The sequence below is a fragment of the Dendrobates tinctorius genome, unplaced genomic scaffold, assembly GCF_039654945.1.
Source record: "Dendrobates tinctorius isolate UK_male_01 unplaced genomic scaffold, ASM3965494v1 ptg000107l, whole genome shotgun sequence".
Classification (NCBI taxonomy): domain Eukaryota; kingdom Metazoa; phylum Chordata; class Amphibia; order Anura; family Dendrobatidae; genus Dendrobates; species Dendrobates tinctorius.
In genome coordinates, this window is record NW_027361775.1 from 8,330,404 (window position 1) to 8,351,007 (window position 20,604).

Here is a 20,604-nt window from a genome sequence, read left to right on the forward strand (position 1 = left end):
CTTCGAAAATGGAAAGAGCCATGCGTTCTACTAGTCGGTCTGCTGCGTCCCTGAGGGTTGAGCTATCTGGCAGTGAGAGTAGGGTCTGTGCTGCTAGTCTAGATACCGGGGGGTCCACTTCGGGTGGATCTGTCCACTGTTTGGTGTCCTTCTGTGAGAAGGGGTACTTCGCTTCCAAATATTTGTGATTGGCAAATTTTTTCTCAGGCTGTGAAAACTGCTAAGTATAGTTTGAAACTCATGGTGATTAAAGGTGGTTTCAGAACACTTTCGAAGCAAATCTTATGTTCTGGGGCTTCCGGGGCTGGCTCTGAAATTTCCAGCACCCGATGGATGGCAGAGATTATGTCCTCAACTAGCGCTGTATTGCTAGGGGGACAAGGTACCACAGACCTCTCTGCTTCGTTGTCTGAGTCGGAGTCACAGATGCCTTGGGAATCCTGCGTATTGCTAAGGCGTTCCCTGGTGGGCGACCTGGGGCGTGGTTTTCTGTGGTCGGGGATCGCTGTGGTGAACTGCATTGTCTGTCTCTGATAGGGGACCGTCTAGGTGACCTGGAATGACGGTGTCTCTCCCTGGAAGGGGATGACCGTGTGCTATAGGACGGCGCAGGTGACCGCGACCTGTGGGTCCGCTTACGTCTGTGAGTGTCGGAAACAGCATGTTCCTGAGACAAGCTGTCCTTTTGCTGGGTAACGTTCATAGCCGAGACAAGACCCTGCAGAGCTTGCAGCAATGTAGCGGTTAGGTTATCTATGGACTGTGTCATAGACTGCGACATCTGAGTAGCCCATTCCGGCGTGGTATCTGACACTGAAACATTGGTAGGGACACCCTGGGGTTCTGACCCAGAGTTCTGGATGCAATCCCGGCAGTGCGGATACGTGCTGCCACTGGGGAGAGTGGTTTTGCAGGCTGTGCAGAATGCATAAAAACAGTCCTGCTTGGTTCTCTTTCTTGAGCCCAGCATAGTGCACAGAGGCTGGCTATCAGGGACCCTACAAGGGTGGCTATACAGAGGAAACCCACAGAGAGCCTTATAGATAATATAGATTCACAGCTTGAGTAAAGAGAACCCAGCTGTGATCTTACCCCACCAGTGTGCCCCTAGGTCCAGTGCCGACAAATCACAGTTCTGTGTCCCCCGGAGACTGCTGTGGCTCTCTTCCCTGCTGAAGGCGTCCGTTGTCAGGTATGGCCTGCAGCCAGAAAAAATGGCCACCGACACGCTGAGAAGGGGGCGGAGAGCTGAAAAGGGCACGCAGGGCTATGTAAAAACGCGCCCTTTATGTCTCGATCCGCCCCTTTTATGACACTATAGAGTGTCATATTAGTCATCCGGGGGGCGGGGAAAAAGGCGGCGGCTTCAGCTAGGCCGAAGCCGCGGTCTCAGAGACCTGATGCCCAGGAGGGCTCCAGGGCGACGTGGTATTCCGGGAGGGGGTCGGATCTGCACCAGACCCCCCCGGAATGGGCGACTGGCTAGCGGTGGGGTCAGGAGGGGTAGCGGTGCCTGTATGGGGGGTCCCCCTGAAGCGCTATGGAGCCGCTGCTGCTGCAGACAGGGGCGCAGAGAGCCCTGTCTCTGATATGCCATGTCTGCCTGCACCTTCCCTCGGTCCCAGCGGGATCCCACAACTAGTCTGGGGTCCCTGGATGCTGCAGAATGCTGCCTGTTCTCCGACCCTACCTGAGACGATTCAACCTAATGCCCCCTGAGTGGGATTAGGGAGGGTGCGTCTGTCACCGTCAGGGGGTCTTCATCCTCGCCTCGACCTCAACCCAGACCCCAAAGGGGTTGGTAAGGAGGGGGGTCTCAACTTCGGACCAGTACCCGAGGGACTGGGGAAGGAGCGACATGGGGAACCGCCATCTCAACTTCAACTGGGCACCCCTAAAAAAGGGGGCCAAGGAAGGAGCCATGCCGGGAGTCTCGCTGGAGACCCACTTTTCTTCATCTGTATTCCGGAAAAAAAAAAAAAAAAAAAAACGGAAAAAAATGGAAAAAAATCCTTAGGTGTGCCTCCTTGCGACACTAAGCAAAAACTGGAGAAGGATGACGCCGTCTAGGGGTGTATACTGCAGAGGAGGAGCCATAGTTAATCTTTTTCAGATTATGCATAGTGTCGCCTCCTAGTGGACAGCAGCATAACACCCATGGTTCTGTGTCCCCCAATGAGGCGACAGAGTAAAATTGTAAAAGTCATTCCACAGCATCAAGGTGACCCTATTCAGGATGGCCCTAACCTCTAGTATTTAAACCTTACCATATGTCAAATTACATAAATGTGAATAAGGGCCACACAGGTCCAAGACCTCAACTAATAGACACCCAGCCATGGGGAGCTATATAAACGTAATGTCCAGCTCAAAGAAAAGGTAGGCCATGCCCTTACCAACACAGAGTGCAAAAACCTGAAATAAAAACCTAAAAACATGATCTGGAACATAAGTTAGAGTGCATGCAATGCCTAGGCGCATGTTCAAACTGGCCACTAAAACAAAACTTAAAATAAAAACAAAATGAGCAAATACCCTGCAGTAAACAATTATCAATAGTGCAAGAAAATAGAGGGTACTTAAAGGGAATCTGTCACCCCTTTTTTCGACTATGAGCTGCCGGCACCGACATCAGGGGCTGACCTACAGCATTCTGTAAGGCTGTAGATAAGCCCGCGATGTAACCTGAAAGAGAAGAAAAAGGAGTTATACTATACTCACCGGGGGGGCGGTCCGATGGGTGTTGCGGTCCGGCGCCTTCCAACTTCTAACGGTGACGTCCTCTTATTTGCTGCCTGTCGTGGTTCCGGCGCAGGCGTACTGCTCTGCCCTATTGAGGGCAGTCCTACAGTGCGCAGGCGCCGTACCTCTCCCGGCAGTGAGGAACTGAATAGGTGAGTATGTGTTATTTTATTTTAGACATTTCTTCCTTTCATGTTCCTCGCTTTCTATTCTAAATGGCCCTTTTCCTTGTTATCACACAGTGCAGTTATTACATGTTAGAAATCAGAATTGTTTTTCAACTTAAATTATGAAGGTGCAGGCACATGCAACCTTTAATAGTTAATACATTACGAAATCCAGGGAAAAACGACCTCCTGTTTCTACATAGAACTTAGAAGGATTTAGTTAGTCTGTCTTTAATCGTGTTATGTCATAGACCTAATGGAAAAGAGAAGAATTTGGTAGAAGGGTAAAATGAGCAATTGTAAGTACACAGTTCCATACATAGGATTGCAATATATTAAGGTGGTAAAAATTTTGAAGGGAGTGCTTCTTTAAAATAAGTAGATGCAAGTTGCTTTAGAAGAATCCGTAAAATATTCACAGCTGCAAGTGAAGCTGTCAAGACACCAAATCTGCGCATTGTCCCAGCATTACCGTCATTTACCTTCCTAAAAGGCATAACTTCACAACAAAATTTTCCTTCTTGGGTCTTATAAAAGATCTTCCAGCAGGATGTAGGCAAAGATTAAATTATTTTTTTTCCTGAAAAATACATTTCCTTTTTCAGATACAGTTCCAAGCAGGCGCTATATATTTTGTGCAAAAATGGAAATTGGAATGTTAATATAGAAAAAACACCAAAATTGAGGCTTCTGTGTAAATTCATATTACTATGTTACATATTATGTAACCCTAGTACAGGTGGGGCATTTATATGGATACACCTGGGTGAGCCATGTATATGGATACACCTAAATAAAATGGGAATGGTTGGTGATATCAACTTCCTGTTTGTGGCACATTAGTATATGGGGGGGGGGACTTTTCAAGATGGGTGGTGACCATGGCGGGTCCAACCATTCTCATTTTATTTAGGTGCATCCATATACATGGCCCACCCAGGTGTATCCATATAAATGGCCCACCCTGTATTAGCGTCAAGTAAAGGCCCCGTTACACATAACGATGTCCCAGCGATCCCACCAACCATCCAACATGATGGAATCACTGGGACATCGTTAGGCTGATCGCTGGTGAGCTGTCACAAGACAGCCCCTCCAGCGATCAGGACCAGCGTACATGCTGGTTTCCAAGGTAAACATAGGGCCGCGCGACTCCTGTATACCCGCTGTTTACCTTGGAAACCAGGGTGTACCCCGGTTTCCAAGGTAAACAGCAGGTATCCAGGAGCCGCAGCTCCTGGATACCCGATGTTTACATTAGAAACCAGCGTTGCGGATCGCTGGTCTCTCGCTGCCACACGCAGCGATGCGTGCTGGCCAGCGGGAGACCAGCGATCGAAAAATGGCCCAGGCCAATCGAGGACGATCAGTGATACCCGGCAGGGGGGCCGGTCGCTGATCCCCGTTACACGCTGGTGAGATCGCTGTGGCGTCACAAAATCAGCGTGTGACGGGGCCTTAAGAGAAAGCATGCTCAACTGGCAATGAGCAATAATCTTTGCACCCTTGGACTCAAGCCCCAAGGTGGCCGTACACTGAAAGACATAGGTTGATGGCTGAACAATCATTTAGTGAATGATTGCATGGTGATTAATCATTCTGCTAATGCATTCACATAGCTTAGTATAATGGGCACTGAAGAAATGATCTTTCTGAAAGTCCCTAATCCATGAATATTACATCTGAAGTAAATTTCACACACAGATGATGTTTTTAGAGCCAATAATCATCGGTCATAATTATTATATGACTGATCACAATCTGTCTGCCTTTGGTTGGCTAAAATAATAATTGGTTGATGAATGCCTCATGACAAGCAATAATTTTGGAATAAATCATACAATTTGAGTCACTTTAGACTATTGTGCAGGACCACCTTTAGAACAGGAGAAACTATCAGGACACATGGCTATTAGACAGTTACATACAAACGATTATAACGTAACTCATTGGTTTTCAGAGATCATTTATTGTAGAATTGACAATCAAAGAACATTTCCACAATGAAGAATTTACCTGGTCGGCATAACAAGCATGCTTTGTTTACACGCCAAGAAAATTCTAGAAAAGCTCTTGGTCAGAGCTCCACTGTCCTATTTTTTTGCCAGACCATTCACACACTTTTAAGTGGCATCTTCCTTCCCTTGTTAAAGAATATGAGACAATTACACATGTACGAGCACAATCATTTTCCTGTCGCAGATGTACTGGCCGGTACATCTTCCCCCTCCCAAAAAGCAGAAACATCACTATGCAATGTATTATACATTTAAAAAAAATGGGAACTTAAGACCCCGACCTAAAATGAAAACAGACCTCAGTGTTTGACAGTCCCCGTTATAGGCGAGTGAATAAAGCTCCAGCCCTTCAATGCTTAGTAGCTTCACGACAATCAATGCATATGAAATAAGAATAAGCTACTCTCAATAGAGAGGGGATGAGACATTAGAGAGTACCTGAGACTTGCCACAAATGTACTTTTTTTTAATCTGGTATACAGTACATGCCACTTTTCCCCTGAATCTTACATTGTTTTTTTCATGTTCCTGTGCCTCTCCATTCCTGACATATGGTCCCATTTTCCCTGCAAAAATGTGTATTTTTTTTTTTACACTAACTAGCCATGGTCCTCAAGAAAACTCTCAAAAGATGAGCTGAGGATTATGCCCATTTGGCTAACAAGACTAGATTTATATCCAGGAAAAAGGTGGACATATCTCAGGAACGGAGAGAAACAGAATAAAAATAAAATCAAATACAGATTAAGAACAGCAGTTTTTACGCAAGGTAAAAATTACATATGGCAAGTGACCAGTCCTCTTTAAAAGGGACATTTTTGGCCTGTGAGCAACTTCCAAATATCTTAATCATACAGTTGTGCTCAAAAGTTTATATACCCCAGCAGAATTTTTGCTTTCTTGGCCCTTTTTTTCAGAGAATATGAATGATAATAGCAAAACTTTTTCTCCACGCATGGTTAGTGGTTGGGTGAAGCCATTTATTGTCAAACTACTGTGTTTTCTCTTTTTAAGTCATAATGACAACCCAAAGCATCCAAAAGACCCGGATCAAAAGTTTACATACCCTTGTGATTTTGGCCTGATAACATACACAGAAGTTGACATAAATGGGTTTGACTGGCTACTAAGGTAACCTGTCACCTGTTTGCTTGTAATCAGTGTCTGTGCATAAAATCCGAGTGAGTTTCTGGGATCCAGACAGACTCTTGTATCTTTCATCCAACCACTGACGTTTCCGGATTGTGAGTCTTGGGGAAAGCAAAAGAATTGTCAACGGATCTACAGGAAAAGGTAGTTGAACTGTATAAAACAGGAAAAGGATACAAAAAGATCCAAGGAATTAATAATGCCAGTCATCAGCGTTCAAACTGTGATTAACAAACGGAAAATCAGGGGCTATGTAAAAACAAAACCACGATCAGGTAGACCAACAAAAATTTCGCCCACAACTGCCAGGTAAATTGTTCGAGGTGCAAAGAAAAACCCACAAACATCATCAGCTGAAATACTGGACTCTCTGAAAACTAGCGGTTTGGCAGTTTCAAGATGCACAATAAGGAGGCACTTGAAGAAAAATGGGCTACATGGTTGAGTCGCGAGAAGAAAGCCATTACTGCGCAAATGCCACAAAGTATCTCACCTACAAAATGCAAAACAGCACAGAAAAAAAAGCCTCAAAACTTCTGGAACAAGGTAATTTGGAGTGAGAAGACCAAAATTGAACTTTTTGGCCACAACCATAAATGTTACATTTGGAGAGAGGTCAACAAGGCCTATGATGGAAAAAACACCATTCCTACTGTAAAGCACGGAGGTGGGTTGCTGATGTTTTGGGTATGTGTGAAACAAAGAGACAGGAAACTTGGTCAACGTTGAAGGAAAGATGAATGCATCACGTTATCAGCAACTACTGCTGCGCATGGGATGTACCTGAACTTTCCCACATGACAATGATCCAAATCACATGGCCAAGTCGACCTGTCATTGGCTAAAGCAGAACAAAGTGAAGGCTCTGGAGTGGCCAATCACAGTCTCCTGACCTTAATATCATTGAGCCACTCTGTGGAGATTTCAAGCGCACAGTTCATACTAGACAGCCCAGGAATTTACAGGAACTGGAGGCGTTTTGCCAAGAAGAGTGAGCAGCTTTACCATCTGAGAAAATAAAGAACCTCATCCACAACTTAAAAAAAAGACTTCAAGCTGTCATTGATGTTAGAGTGGGCAATACACAGTATTAAAAATGGGGTATGTAAACTTTTGATCATTTGGGTGTTTTGGGTAGTCATTATGAGTTAAAAAATAAGAGAAAACACTGTAGTTTGACAATAAATGGTTTCAACCAGCCACTAACCATGAGTGGAGAAAAAGTTTTAGTGTTATCATTCATACTCTCTGAAAAAAGGCTAAGAAACAAAAATTCTGCTGGGGTAGGTAAACTTGAGCACAACTGTATTTATTTCCATTTGCTTAAATAGAAAAACAAATGACAGTGCTATATGGAGACTGTTTACAATTTCTCACATAAACTTGTGCAATTAAGCCAAATAGCCTACCCATATGTTAGAAAGCACATGCCAGGACCATGCAGTGGTTGACATCAAGCAGACACCACTGAGGAACATACAGGTGACATCGCTAGAAATACATATAACATTTGTTAGAGCAATTTTCCAATTTTAGCTTCTTACTTTTTTGGAAAAAAATTATTTTTCATATTACAACTATAGAAAAATACAGGTCATGCTTATTGAAGGCATACAGTTCTTATGCAGGTGTAACACATGTTCTAAGCCTTATATAAGCCACTGTCGTATATATGGAGGTAGCGCTAGCTTTCTGGTGGATTAGGCTGAATACACACACATTCTCATAATACAGTCTGTCCATGGGTCTCCTGATCTGATCTAACAGCCTCAAAGACATGTATGGCCCTGTTAGCAAGGTCACGAGACCACTTCCCATCGGGCTGGGAATTACAGTCCAAGTGTGGATGAGCAAATTCAGATGCTGTGGAAAATTTCTAAAACTTCAAACTGTGGCTTGCCTTAAAAAAGCAACGCGCAAGATTTCTACTCAATTGAACAAGCAAGGGGTGATCCCTATCCAGTATTAGATTTGGCTCAGAAGAAAACTAATACATTACATGACTACAGTCTAATAATCATACAAATAAAACTTACATAATATAAAATCTATAGTAAAATGTAAAACAAGTGTTGTAGTTAAAAAGGATTGTCATGTTCTGACCCAACCAGAAGTCAAAACTAGAACTTTTTCCAGATCAGACAGAATGTAATGGCACCAGCTACTTAGTAGCTGGTGCTTAGCTATGGCAGTCACACAACGCCTCCCGTTGGAAGAGGTATCTAGGAGACCGATCAAGGACTCGGTCCAGGAGCAGGGGTCTGCTAGGTGAGTTAATGTTTTGTTTTTATGTTAAGACAACACCTTTAAAAGCAAAATGGTACAGAGGCACTCAATGTGAGAATCAGCTTGGAGGTACAGAAACCACATCAGTTTGGATAGGCTCACCTGAAATGGTTGTGCTGGACAGGCACAACACTGGAGCAGGTCAGGAATAAAAACACCCACGGCTGCTGCAAAGACAGCCCATTCCAAGTGTCAAGGCAAGGAACCAGAGGAAGATCCAAAGATTAGAAGAGTTTTTTTCAGGTGCTACTGTGAGGGAGGATGAACCACAGGTGAATGATGAATATTTTTATTTTTGAACTACATATCTGACTAAGCGTCCCGTTACATTTAGCGATGCACCAGCGATCCCGACAAAGATACGACCCGGTCAGGATCGCTGGTGCATCGCTAAATGGTCGCTAGTGAGCTGCCAAACAGGCAGATCTCACCAGCGACGTAGCAGTGGTCGGCGGTCGATACTTACCTGTCAGACAGCAGCTCTGATGACAACTTCCTCCCGCGTCCATGAGTCGCTCGTCGGGGCCGGCAGGAAGCCAATGACAAATGGACCAGGACGATCTCGCGCGATCAGCTATATCCAGCGGGGGGGCCGGTCGGAGATACAGCTAGGTCCATATATATTTGGACAGAGACAACATTTTTCTAATTTTTGTTCTAGACATTACCACAATGAATTTTAAACAAAACAACTCAGATGCAGCTGAAGTTCAGACTTTCAGCTTTCATTTGAGGGTATCCACATTAAAATTGGATGAAGGGTTTAGGAGTTTCAGCTCCTTAACATGTGCCACCCTGTTTTTAAAGGGATCAAAAGTAATTGGACAGATTAAATAATTGTAAATAAAATGTTCGTTTCTAGTACTTGATTGAAAACCCTTTGTTGGCAATGACTGCCTGAAGTCTTGAACTCATGGACATCACCAGACGCTGTGTTTCCTCTTTTTTGTTGCTCTGCCAGGCCTTCACTGCAGTGATTTTCAGTTGCTGTTTTGTTTGTGGGCCTTTCTGTCTAAAGTTCAGTCTTTAACAAGTGAAATGCATGCTCAATTGGGTTGAGATCAGGTGACTGACTTGGCCATTCAAGAATATGCCACTTCTTTGCTTTAATAAACTCCAGGGTTGTTTTGGCTTTATGTTTTGGGTCATTGTCCATCTGTAGTATGAAACGACGACCAATCAGTTTGGCTGCATTTGGCTGGATCTGAGCACACACTATGGCTCTGAATACCTCAGAATTCTTTCGGCTGCTTCTGTCCTGTGTCACATCATCAATAAACACTAGTGACCCAGTGCCACTGGCAGCCATGCATGCCCAAGCCATCACACTGCCTCCGCCGTGTTTTACAGATGATGTGGTATGCTTTGGATCATGAGCTGTACCACGCCTTCACCATACTTTTCTCTTTCCATCATTCTGGTAGAGGTTGATCTTGGTTTCATCTGTCCAAAGAATGTTCTTCCAGAACTGTGCTGGTTTTTTTAAGCAAAGTCCAGTCTAGCCTTTTTATTCTTGATGCTTATGAGTGGCTTGCACCGTGCAGTGAACCCTCTGTATTTACTTTCATGCAGTCTTCTCTCTATGGTAGATTTGGATATTGATACGCCTACCTCCTGGAGAGTGTTGTTCACTTGGTTGGCTGTTGTGAAGGGGTTTCTCTTTACCATGGAGATTATTCTGTGATCATCCACCACTGTTGTCTTCCGTGGGCGCCCAGGTCTTTTTGCATTGATGAATTCACCAGTGCTTTCTTTCTTTCTCAAGATGTACCAAACTGTAGATTTTGCCACTCCTAATGTTGTAGCAATTTCTCGGATGGGTTTTTTCTGTTTTTGCAACTTAAGGATGGCTTGTTTCACCTGCATGGAGAGCTCCTTTGGCCGCAAGTTTCCTTCACAGCAAAACCTTCCAAATGCAAGCACCACACCTCAAATCAACTCCAGGCCTTCTATCTGCTTAATTGAGAATGACATAACGAAGGGATTGCCCACACCTGTCCATGAAATAGCCTTGGAGTCAATTGTCCAATTACTTTTGGTCCCTTTAAAAACAGGGTGGCACATGTTAAGGAGCTGAAATTCCTAAACCCTTAATACAATTTTAATGTGGATACCCTCAAATGAAAGCTGAAAGTCTGAACTTCAACTGCATCTGAATTGTTTTGTTTAAAATTCATTGTGGTAATGTCTAGAATCAAAATTAGAAAAATGTTGTCTCTGTCCAAATATATATGGACCTGTCACATGTAGCTGTCATGTCGGACGCTGTTCACACCACAGCATCCGGCAGGCAGCGGTAGTTCCATCTCCGTCCACTATAGCCTCAGTGGCGCCGGCTTGATTTTACTCAGGTTATCTGGGGTTAATCTAGCTGGAAATCAGGTGGGATGTTTGGTCACGCCCACGGTCTTTAAATAGTCGTGCTGGCCTGTGGGCGTCGCCGATTATAGCTTGTGTTTTGTGCCAAGTGGTTCCGGTCTGGAGTGGAGGTGTTGGAGAGAGAAATTCATATCTGGTGTCGTATGATCCGTTGTTACCTTTTCGCCTTCCTATATTTGTGCTTTGTTTTGCCCTGTTCACATTATAGTATTGTCCTGTGTGTATGCGGCGCGGTGCGGTTTGAGTTCTCCCTGTCTGTCATTACTGTGTGGGTTTTGGTGGTTTGACAACTCACTGGGTGGAGGGTTCAGCTTAGGGCTGAGCAGGAGATAAGGAGAGGCTGGAGGCTCAGGCATTTGCACCTTTAGCAAAAACCCTGGGTTGAGGGTCAGACAGGGTTTTCCCTAGTTTGAGGGACTCCGCAGGGGCCCGGGTTTGTCAGCCTCCTTCGACCTAAGCCTCGCATAACATTATAATCGGCCTAACATTTTTCCATGGATTCCATGACTTCCATAAACCGCCAGTTGGCGGCGCTGTCCGTACAGGTCACCGAGTTGAAGGGGGCAGTTCAGCAGCAGGGCCTGGTTGTAGCTAATGTACAAGCGGCTTCTGCTGGTGCAGGTGCAGAGCCTAAGATTCCGCTGCCTGAACGATTTTCTGGGGAACGCAGCAAATTTGTCATCTTTCGGGAGGCCTGCAAGTTATACTTTCGCATGCGCCCGGTCTCCTCAGGTAATGAGGCTCAGCGGGTGGGTCTGGTGTTATCATTACTGAGTGGGGACCCCCAAGCATGGGCGTTTTCCTTACCAGCCGACTCTGCTACGTTTCATTCGGTTGAGAATGTTTTTTCAGCACTCGGGCTCATTTAGGATGACCCCGACAGATTGGCTTTAGCAGAATCTAAAATCCGCGCCCTCCGTCAGGGGGAACGTATGGCGGAAGACTATTGTTCAGAATTTCGCCGTTGGGCAGTAGACACACAGTGGAACGACCCAGCGCTGCAGAGTCAGTTTATTCATGGGGTCTCAGAAAGAGTTAAACAGGCCCTCCTGATGTATGAGACTCCTGCATCGTTAGAATCTGCCATGAGTTTGGTTATTCGTATTGATCGCCGTTTGCGTCAAGGGGCGCAGGAGACGCTGCCTCTGGGGGAAAGCAGGGGTGCCAGTGTGGTTGCTGCAGATGAGCCCACGGAACCTATGCAAATCGCTGGGGTATCACATGTGCAGCGTCGCGTTCCTGGGTTCAGGAAGCATGGAGCATGTTTTTACTGTGGTAAGAGATCATTATGTAAATGCTTGTCCTGTGCTACCAAAGAAAGTCGCACCGGCGGAAAACTGGTAAGCTCAGAGGGTATGGAGGAGGCCCAACTGAGCGTATGCATATCCTCCATGATGGTATCTCAATGTATGCTCCCTGCCAGGGTTATTATTGCGGGCAGAGAGCTACCAATATCAGTGTTTGTGGATAGCGGTTCAGCCACCAATCTCATGGATGAGGAGTTTGCACGCATGGCAGGTTTCAAGATCGAAAAACTCCCTCATCCTATTCGCGTGGTTACCATTAATGCCGCTCCCCTCCCACAGGGGGAGATTACTGAGTTTGTAGCTGAGGTTAAACTCCACATTGGGGTCCTACATTCTGAGTGGGTTACATGTAAGGTACTCAATCTCCCAGCACAAATAGTCCTGGGTTTCCCATGGTTGTCTAAGCAAAACCCGGTGATTGACTGGAGAACCCAGGACATAGTCCAGTGGAGCAGTTTCTGCCAGGAAAATTGCTTGGCCACATGTGGGTCCGCCGTGAAGCCCAGCCTTCCGGAGGCATTGCTGGACTTTGCGGACGTATTCTCTGAGAGGGGTTGCTCAGAACTACCTCCACATCGAGCCTATGACTGTCAAATTAGGTTAAAACCCGGGGCTAAATTGCCAAAGGCGAGGATGTTTAGTATTTCTGGTCCGGAGAGACAAGCTCTTAAGGACTACATTGCGGAGAGTTTAAGTAAAGGGCACATTCGGCCTTCATCCTCACCTGTAGCAGCGGGGTTTTTCTTCATTAAGAAAAAAGATGGGGGGTTACGCCCGTGTCTGGATTTCCGGGAGTTAAACCAGATTACGGTCCGTGATCCCTACCCGATGCCTCTGATCCCTGATTTGTTCAACCAGGTGGCTGGTGCGAAGTGGTTTTCCAAACTTGACCTCAGGGGGGCATATAACCTCATAAGGGTCCGTCAGGGGGATGAGTGGAAGACGGCATTTAATACCCCTGAGGGTCATTTTGAAAGCCTAGTTATGCCATTTGGGTTGACAACCGCGCCTGCTGTGTTCCAACATTTCATAAATGATGTATTTGCTCATGTGCTGGGGAAATTTGTGATTGCGTACCTGGATGATATCCTTATTTATTCGAGCGACCAGGACACTCATTTAGAGCATGTCAGGCAGGTGTTACAGCTGCTCCGTGAGAATAAGCTCTATGCCAAGCTTGAAAAATGCGTGTTTTTTGTTCGAGTTGCCTTTTTTGGGATATATTGTGTCCGCCGCAGGGTTTAAAATGGATGCCGCGAAGGTGCAAGTGGTGCTGCGATGGGAACGGCCTGGTAATCTAAAAGCGCTCCAGCGGTTCCTTGGGTTTGCCAACTATTATAGGAAGTTTATTAAGAATTTCTCTACTATAGCCAAACCGCTCACGGACATGACGAAAAAAGGTACCAATCTCGCTATCTGGTCTGAGGATGCGGTGCGTGCATTTGAGCTTCTGAAGAACCGTTTTGCTTCAGCCCCCATTCTGGTGCAACCGGACGTATCTAAACCTTTTACGGTGGAGGTCGATGCGTCTGAGGTGGGAGTGGGGGCAGTACTGTCACAGGGTTCGTCCTTGAGCAATTTGCGTCCATGCGCCTACTTCTCCAAGAAGCTGTCGCCGGCCGAACGGAATTACGACATCGGCAACAGGGAGTTGTTGGCCATCAAATTGGCTTTTGAGGAATGGCGACACTTCTTGGAGGGGGCGGCCCACCAGGTCACAGTCATCACCGACCATAAAAACCTGCTCTATCTGGAGTCGGCCAAGCGTCTGTCTCCCAGGCAGGCTCGCTGGGCATTGTTTTTTACACGTTTTAACTTTCTGGTGACTTACCGTCCTGGGGCGAAAAACACCAAGGCGGATGCCTTGTCCAGGTGTTTTCCGGGGGGAGAACCTCGGGAAGAGCCGGTACCCATCCTCCAGGAAGGTGTAGTGGTTTCGGCTCTCACGACTGAGGTAGAGGCAGAGATTGCCGAGGCCCAGGAGGAGGTACCACCAGGACTTCCCGCTAATAAGTCGTTCGTACCCCTTCATCTTCGTCTTAAAGTGTTGGGGGAACACCACGACTCGGTCCTGGCCGGTCATCCAGGGGTTAGGGGCACCTTGGAACTGGTATTGCGCCGCTTCTGGTGGCCAAAAATCCGGCAGGATGTGGTTTCCTACGTGACAGCTTGCATCACGTGCGCCAGGGCCAAGTCGCCCAGAACCCGTCCTGCTGGCACTCTACAGCCTCTGGGGATACCTAGTAGGCCATGGACAGAAATCTCCATGGACTTTATCACAGACTTGCCTGCCTCGGCGGGGAACACGGTCATCCTGGTGGTGGTTGATCGATTTTCGAAGATGGCGCATTTTGTGTCGTTGCCTATCTTGCCCAACGCTAAGACGTTGGCTCAGGTCTTTGTGCAGGAGGTGGTCAGACTGCACGGAGTTCCGTCGGACATAGTGTCTGATAGGGGTACCCAGTTTGTGGCGAAGTTTTGGAAAGCTTTTTGCTCACGATTGGGGATCAAGTTGTCTCATTCATCGGCGTTTCATCCGCAGTCAAATGGTCAAACTGAGCGCATGAACCAAAATCTGGAGCAGTATTTGCGATGTTTTGTGTCTGACAACCAAGAGGAGTGGTCGACGTTCCTTCCCTTGGCAGAGTTCGCATTAAATAATCACCAAGAATCATCGGGAGAGTCTCCGTTCTTTTGTGTTTATGAGCACCATCCTCAATTTTGTACCTTGCGTCAGGGGGGCTCTGGGGGCGTCCCAGAGGAGGACCGGTTAGGAGTTCAACTATCATCGGTCTGGAGGAGTGTGAAACAGCGATTGCTGAGCATGAGTGTAAGATACAAACGTGTGGCTGACTCTAGACGCGTGCCAGGTCCGGACCTGTGTGTGGGTGATTGGGTGTGGTTAGCTACTAAAAACATAAAACTCAAAATTCCATCATTGAAATTGGGTCCAAGGTTTATTGGCCCTTTTAAGATTGCTGCCATCATAAACCCGGTTGCTTATCGGTTGGAGCTTCCTGCGGTATACAAGATACACAACGTGTTTCACAGGTCTTTATTGAAAAAGGTGGTAGGCTCTGTGGACACGACGCCGATGCCACCTCCAGTCATGGTGGATGGCGATTTAGAGTTTGAAGTCTCCAAGGTGGTGGACTCTCGAGTACTGCGCCGTACTCTTCAGTATTTGGTGCACTGGCAGGGGTTTGGTCCGGAGGAGAGGTCTTGGGTACCAGCCTCGGACATACAGGCGGATCGGCTGGTCAGTTCCTTTCACCGCCGTCATCCGGACAAGCCGGGTCCTATGAGTCTTGAGGGCCCTGGGGTCCCTCGTAGAAGACGGGGTACTGTCATGTCGGACGCTGTTCACACCACAGCGTCCGGCAGGCAGCGGTAGTTCCATCTCCGTCCACTATAGCCTCAGTGGCGCCGGCTTGATTTTACTCAGGTTATCTGGGGTTAATCTAGCTGGAAATCAGGTGGGATGTTTGGTCACGCCCACGGTCTTTAAATAGTCGTGCTGGCCTGTGGGCGTCGCCGATTATAGCTTGTGTTTTGTGCCAAGTGGTTCCGGTCTGGAGTGGAGGTGTTGGAGAGAGAAATTCATATCTGGTGTCGTATGATCCGTTGTTACCTTTTCGCCTTCCTATATTTGTGCTTTGTTTTGCCCTGTTCACATTATAGTATTGTCCTGTGTGTATGCGGCGCGGTGCGGTTTGAGTTCTCCCTGTCTGTCATTACTGTGTGGGTTTTGGTGGTTTGACAACTCACTGGGTGGAGGGTGGAGGGTTCAGCTTAGGGCTGAGCAGGAGATAAGGAGAGGCTGGAGGCTCAGGCATTTGCACCTTTAGCAAAAACCCTGGGTTGAGGGTCAGACAGGGTTTTCCCTAGTTTGAGGGACTCCGCAGGGGCCCGGGTTTGTCAGCCTCCTTCGACCTAAGCCTCGCATAACAGTAGCGATATCGCTATGTGTAAAAGGCCCTTAAGGAAAGGGATCATCCTCAAAACGCGTAGTTCTGCTATCAAAAATAAAAATATTTATTCACCATTCATCTGTGGTCTGTCCTCCCTCACCCTCATAGCAGCTCCCAAGAAACCGCTTCTTTTCTAATCCTTGGAACACCTTTACAAGGGCTTTTTCTGTTCTTACACTAAAAGATCTTTTTCTAACACATATAAAGGACACAGGGTATGGGTGCCGTTGGGCTGCAATTTTGAAGCCAAGAAGTGGATTAAAAAATGGGAAGCAGTGTCTTTACTATTCTTCACCTCCCTTGTAAAGTCCTTCCTTATTTTGATAATAAAATCTACATCAAAAGCACCTTAGGACTGAAAATGAGAGTTGTAGTTACTTGCCTTGTACTATTCCATAAATGTAAAGTAGTTGCTATAAAGCCACTTCTCACTCCTACGGAAACACCTCACTTCATAATAAAAATACTTCTGGCTGTGGTATCTCTGGAGAAACTCACTGCGGATAGCTGGTTAAGCTCCCTACACACTACATATTCTGTTAGCACATCTAAGTGTGTATAGCCGGCTGTACACAATTTCTTTCTACATCAGATTTCAGTACGTTAGTTGTTTGCTGAAGACTATACTTCCCATAACTTGAAGAGCATGTCCACCTTTTTGAGGACATTTTGTACCGTGTTTCCCTTCCACAGCCTCCGTACTGCACTGTCTATTGCTGGCTGCAGAGTTAGTGGGGTGGTTATTATTTATTTACAGAATACCTTTTATTCCATGGCGCTGAACATATGAAATACAAAATACATACAAACAATACATACTAAATACAAATACAAGTTACAATGAACAAACTAACAGTGACTAAATAGTACACAGAGGAAGCCCTTGCAGACTTACAATCTCCGGGATAATGGGGACAGAGATAGAAGGTTAAGGGGTTACAGCAGCTCCAGTGGTTGTGAGGTGGTAGCAGGGTCATTGCAGGCTGTAAGCTTTCTTGAAGAGATAGGTTTTCAAGTTCGGTCTGAAAGTTCCAAATGTGGTAGTTAATCGGTCTGTTGGGGCACAGAATTCCAGAAGATAGATACTCGGAGAAGTCTTGGAGGAGACTGGGTGAGGAACGTAAGAGTATGGAGAAGGTCGTCTTTGGAGAAATGGAGATTACGCATGGGAAGATATTGGGAGATTAGTTCAGAGTGTAGTGCAGTGGGGTTGGTGCAGTGAGACAGACAGGCAGTGACCCAGGAAAGTTCAAACCAAATGTGATTTAATGCCCAGAACTCACAAAGTAAACAACACACGGTATCCTCCGGATCGCAGCCGGGAATCAAGACAGTCCATATCCGAGACATGCTGCCGTGGGCGACTGCACTACCATGCTACACTGAGGGGTGCCAGGCCTTTTGGCTTCACTTGGCTCCGTGTTATCTCACATCGGTGGAGCTTTGCAGAGCCACCTGTTCTGCAAGTTTGCAAATCAAAACTGACACACCCAACCCTTTGCTGCAGGGTTTTTAAAATGTAATCTGTGGCCATGAGCCACTTGCAAGATCCGGCCGGAAGAGAGCGAACTGCCCCTCTACCATCCTGTAGTTCGCTCCAAAAATAAAAGCCCATGCCAGGTTTTCTTAAGTCAGCCTTGGGCAAATAGCTTGTCCAAGACAAAAACTTACTTTTATTCTGCATTGCAATCACAGCTATATCTGACTGCAATGCACTCCAGCGGTCTTAATACACTTCTATGCGCATTCTGGGGGACACATAGCGATCCTCGCATATAACACCTGTCACTGCCTCTCACAAGAGATATATTTAGGAGACAGATTATGGACAGCTTCATAGGTCATTGTTAGTAGCTTGAACTGAATTTGTTGGGGAATTGAAAGGCAATAAAGGGATCTGAAGAGGGAAAAGTGAATTAATCAGGCAGCAGAGTTAGGGATGGACTGAAGAGGTGCGAGAGTGTTAGCGGGAACGCCACAGAGTAGAATATTGGAGTAATCGAAGCAGGAGATGATGAGGGTGTGCACTAGGGTGACCGGATCTCATATGGGGGGGAAAAATGTCAGAATCTTGTTCGTCTGGACCCCACAAAACGATTCCCCTTTCCAGATATTGAGATAGCCAAAATTTGAGCTCGATCAAACGACGTTAACCCGTGCCGCTCGTCGCTCAAAGTTTGAAAAAATCCAAATTGAGGTATTTTAAGATTTAGGTATTTTGCATAGTCTATTAGACTATAAAGAATGTGACAACAACATTGCAGAAATAGCCCTGACCAAATTTTCGAACCATTTGTGGTATTTGAATGCAGAGTTGGTGGGATTATCGTTTTTTGATCCCACCATTACAGACAATGAAAAGTTGTTAATGGCTAATAAATTGCTCAGTAGCACAGATGAACCATCAGAGCACGCTAACCTACATGAGTTGATAATTTTACATAGTTATCTAATCTATTCTAGAGCTTTTGTTAAAGTAGTTTTTGAAACGTCAGAATATAATGCTCGGCATTTGCTTACAACTTGCAGGACATATTGCTTTTGTTCTTCATCTTTTGTCAGAAAGTCGTTAAAGTCGGTTACTTCCTACCTATTTTAATTTTTCTTTCCTAACTTTTGGATTTACAACCCTAGCGTGCTCTGATGGTTCATCTGTGCTACTGAGCAATTTATTAGCCATTAACAACTTTTCATTGTCTGTAATGGTGGGATCAAAAAACGATAATCCCACCAACTCTGCATTCAAATACCACAAATGGTTCGAAAATTTGGTCAGGGCTATTTCTTCAATGTTGTTGTCACATTCTTTATAGTCTAACAGACTATGCAAAATACCTAAATCTTAAAATACCTCAATTTTAATTTTTTCAAACTTTGAGCGACGAGCGGCACGGGTTAACGTCGTTTGATCGAGCTCAAATTTTGGCTATCTCAATATCTGGAAAGGGGAATCGTTTTGTGGGGTCCAGACGGACAAAATTCCGACATCGATTTTTTGCGGTCACCCTAGTGTGCACTAACATTTTATTAGATTCAGGGTTGTGGAAAGAACAGCTTCCGAAAACATTTTTGACTGGGGGCAGCAGGAGGTGGTAAAAGCTTGAATGTGAGGTTTGAAGGACAGGGCAGAGTCAAGGGTTACTCCGAGGCAGCGAATTTCTGGAACAGGGAAACGTGTGATGTCATTTATTGTGATGGATAAATCGAGTAGGGGAGTGAAGTTGGATGGAGAAAAGATGATAATTTCAGTTTTGTCCACATTGGGATTTAGGAATTGTGATGAGAAGAAGAAAATGGCTGATAGAAACTCTGATTCTGAACAGCAGAGTAGCAAATCTGAGTGTCATCAGTGTATAATAGGTGGTACTAGAAGCCATGGGACTTTATGGCTATGTGCCCACGTTGCAGAAATGCTGCGGAAATGTCCGCAGTATTTCTGCAACTCCTTGCCACAGGTAAAACGCATGCGGAATTCACATGCGTTTTCCCGCAAAACACAAGCGTTTGGCAAGCGTTTTTAGCTTGCAGAATGCTTGCGTTTTCCCAAGCAATTTGTAGCATCGCTTGGAAAAGTGATTGACAGGTTGGTCACACTTGTCAAGCATAGTGCTTGATAAGTGTGATCAACTTTTTACTATTGATGCTGCCTATGTAGCATCAATAGTAAAAGATAGAATGTTAAAAATTAAAAAAAAAACAAAAAAACAGACATATACTTACCCTCTGTCGGCCCCCGGAATCCTCCTGCCTCTCAGCGACGCTGCCGGCAACTTCCGTTTCCAGGGATGCCTTGCGACAATGACCTCTGTTGACGTAGCATCTTGCGAGACCGCTACGTCATCAGAGGTCATTCGCGCAATGCATCCCTGGGAACAGAAGTTTCTGGCAGCGTGGCTGAGAAGCGGGAGGACTCTGGGGGCCGACAAAGGGTGAGTAGATCACTAGTTTTTATTTTAATTCTATTTTTTAAAGGAATATGGTACCCAGGGCATGGCGGAGAGTCTCCTCTCCTCCAGACCCTGGGTACCATCCGCATATGAAGCGATGCGTAAATTGAGCGTTTCAATGCAATCCTATGGCGGCGGAATCGCCGTGATTCCGCAGAAAGAATGGACATGCTGTGGATTTTACCGCTATGTGATTCCACAGCAGAAAAATCCGCAGCATGGGCACAGCAACTGCGGAATCCCATAGGAGTGCATGGGGATGCGTTTTATTAGCGTTTAAGTGTTTCCGCTGCGGTAAAAACGCTGCAGAAACTCATAAAAAACGCAAAGTGGGCACACAGCCTATGAGTTCTCCCAGGACACACACGATCTTTATTTTTACAGATGTGTTGAGGACATGATTTTGTGGCACTTACTATTATATAGGTATGACAGGTTCTCCTCCTGCTATTGTAAAGGCCCTGTCTCACATGAGATCGTTAGCGAGTTCGCTGAAACGTCACAGATTTTGTGACGCAACAGCGACCTCGCCAGCGATCTCGATACGTGTAAGCAGATGCTAGGAGCTGGTATCCAAGGTAAATATCGGGTAACTAAGCACACGCGTCGCTTAGTTAGCCGCTGTGTACCTTGGATAC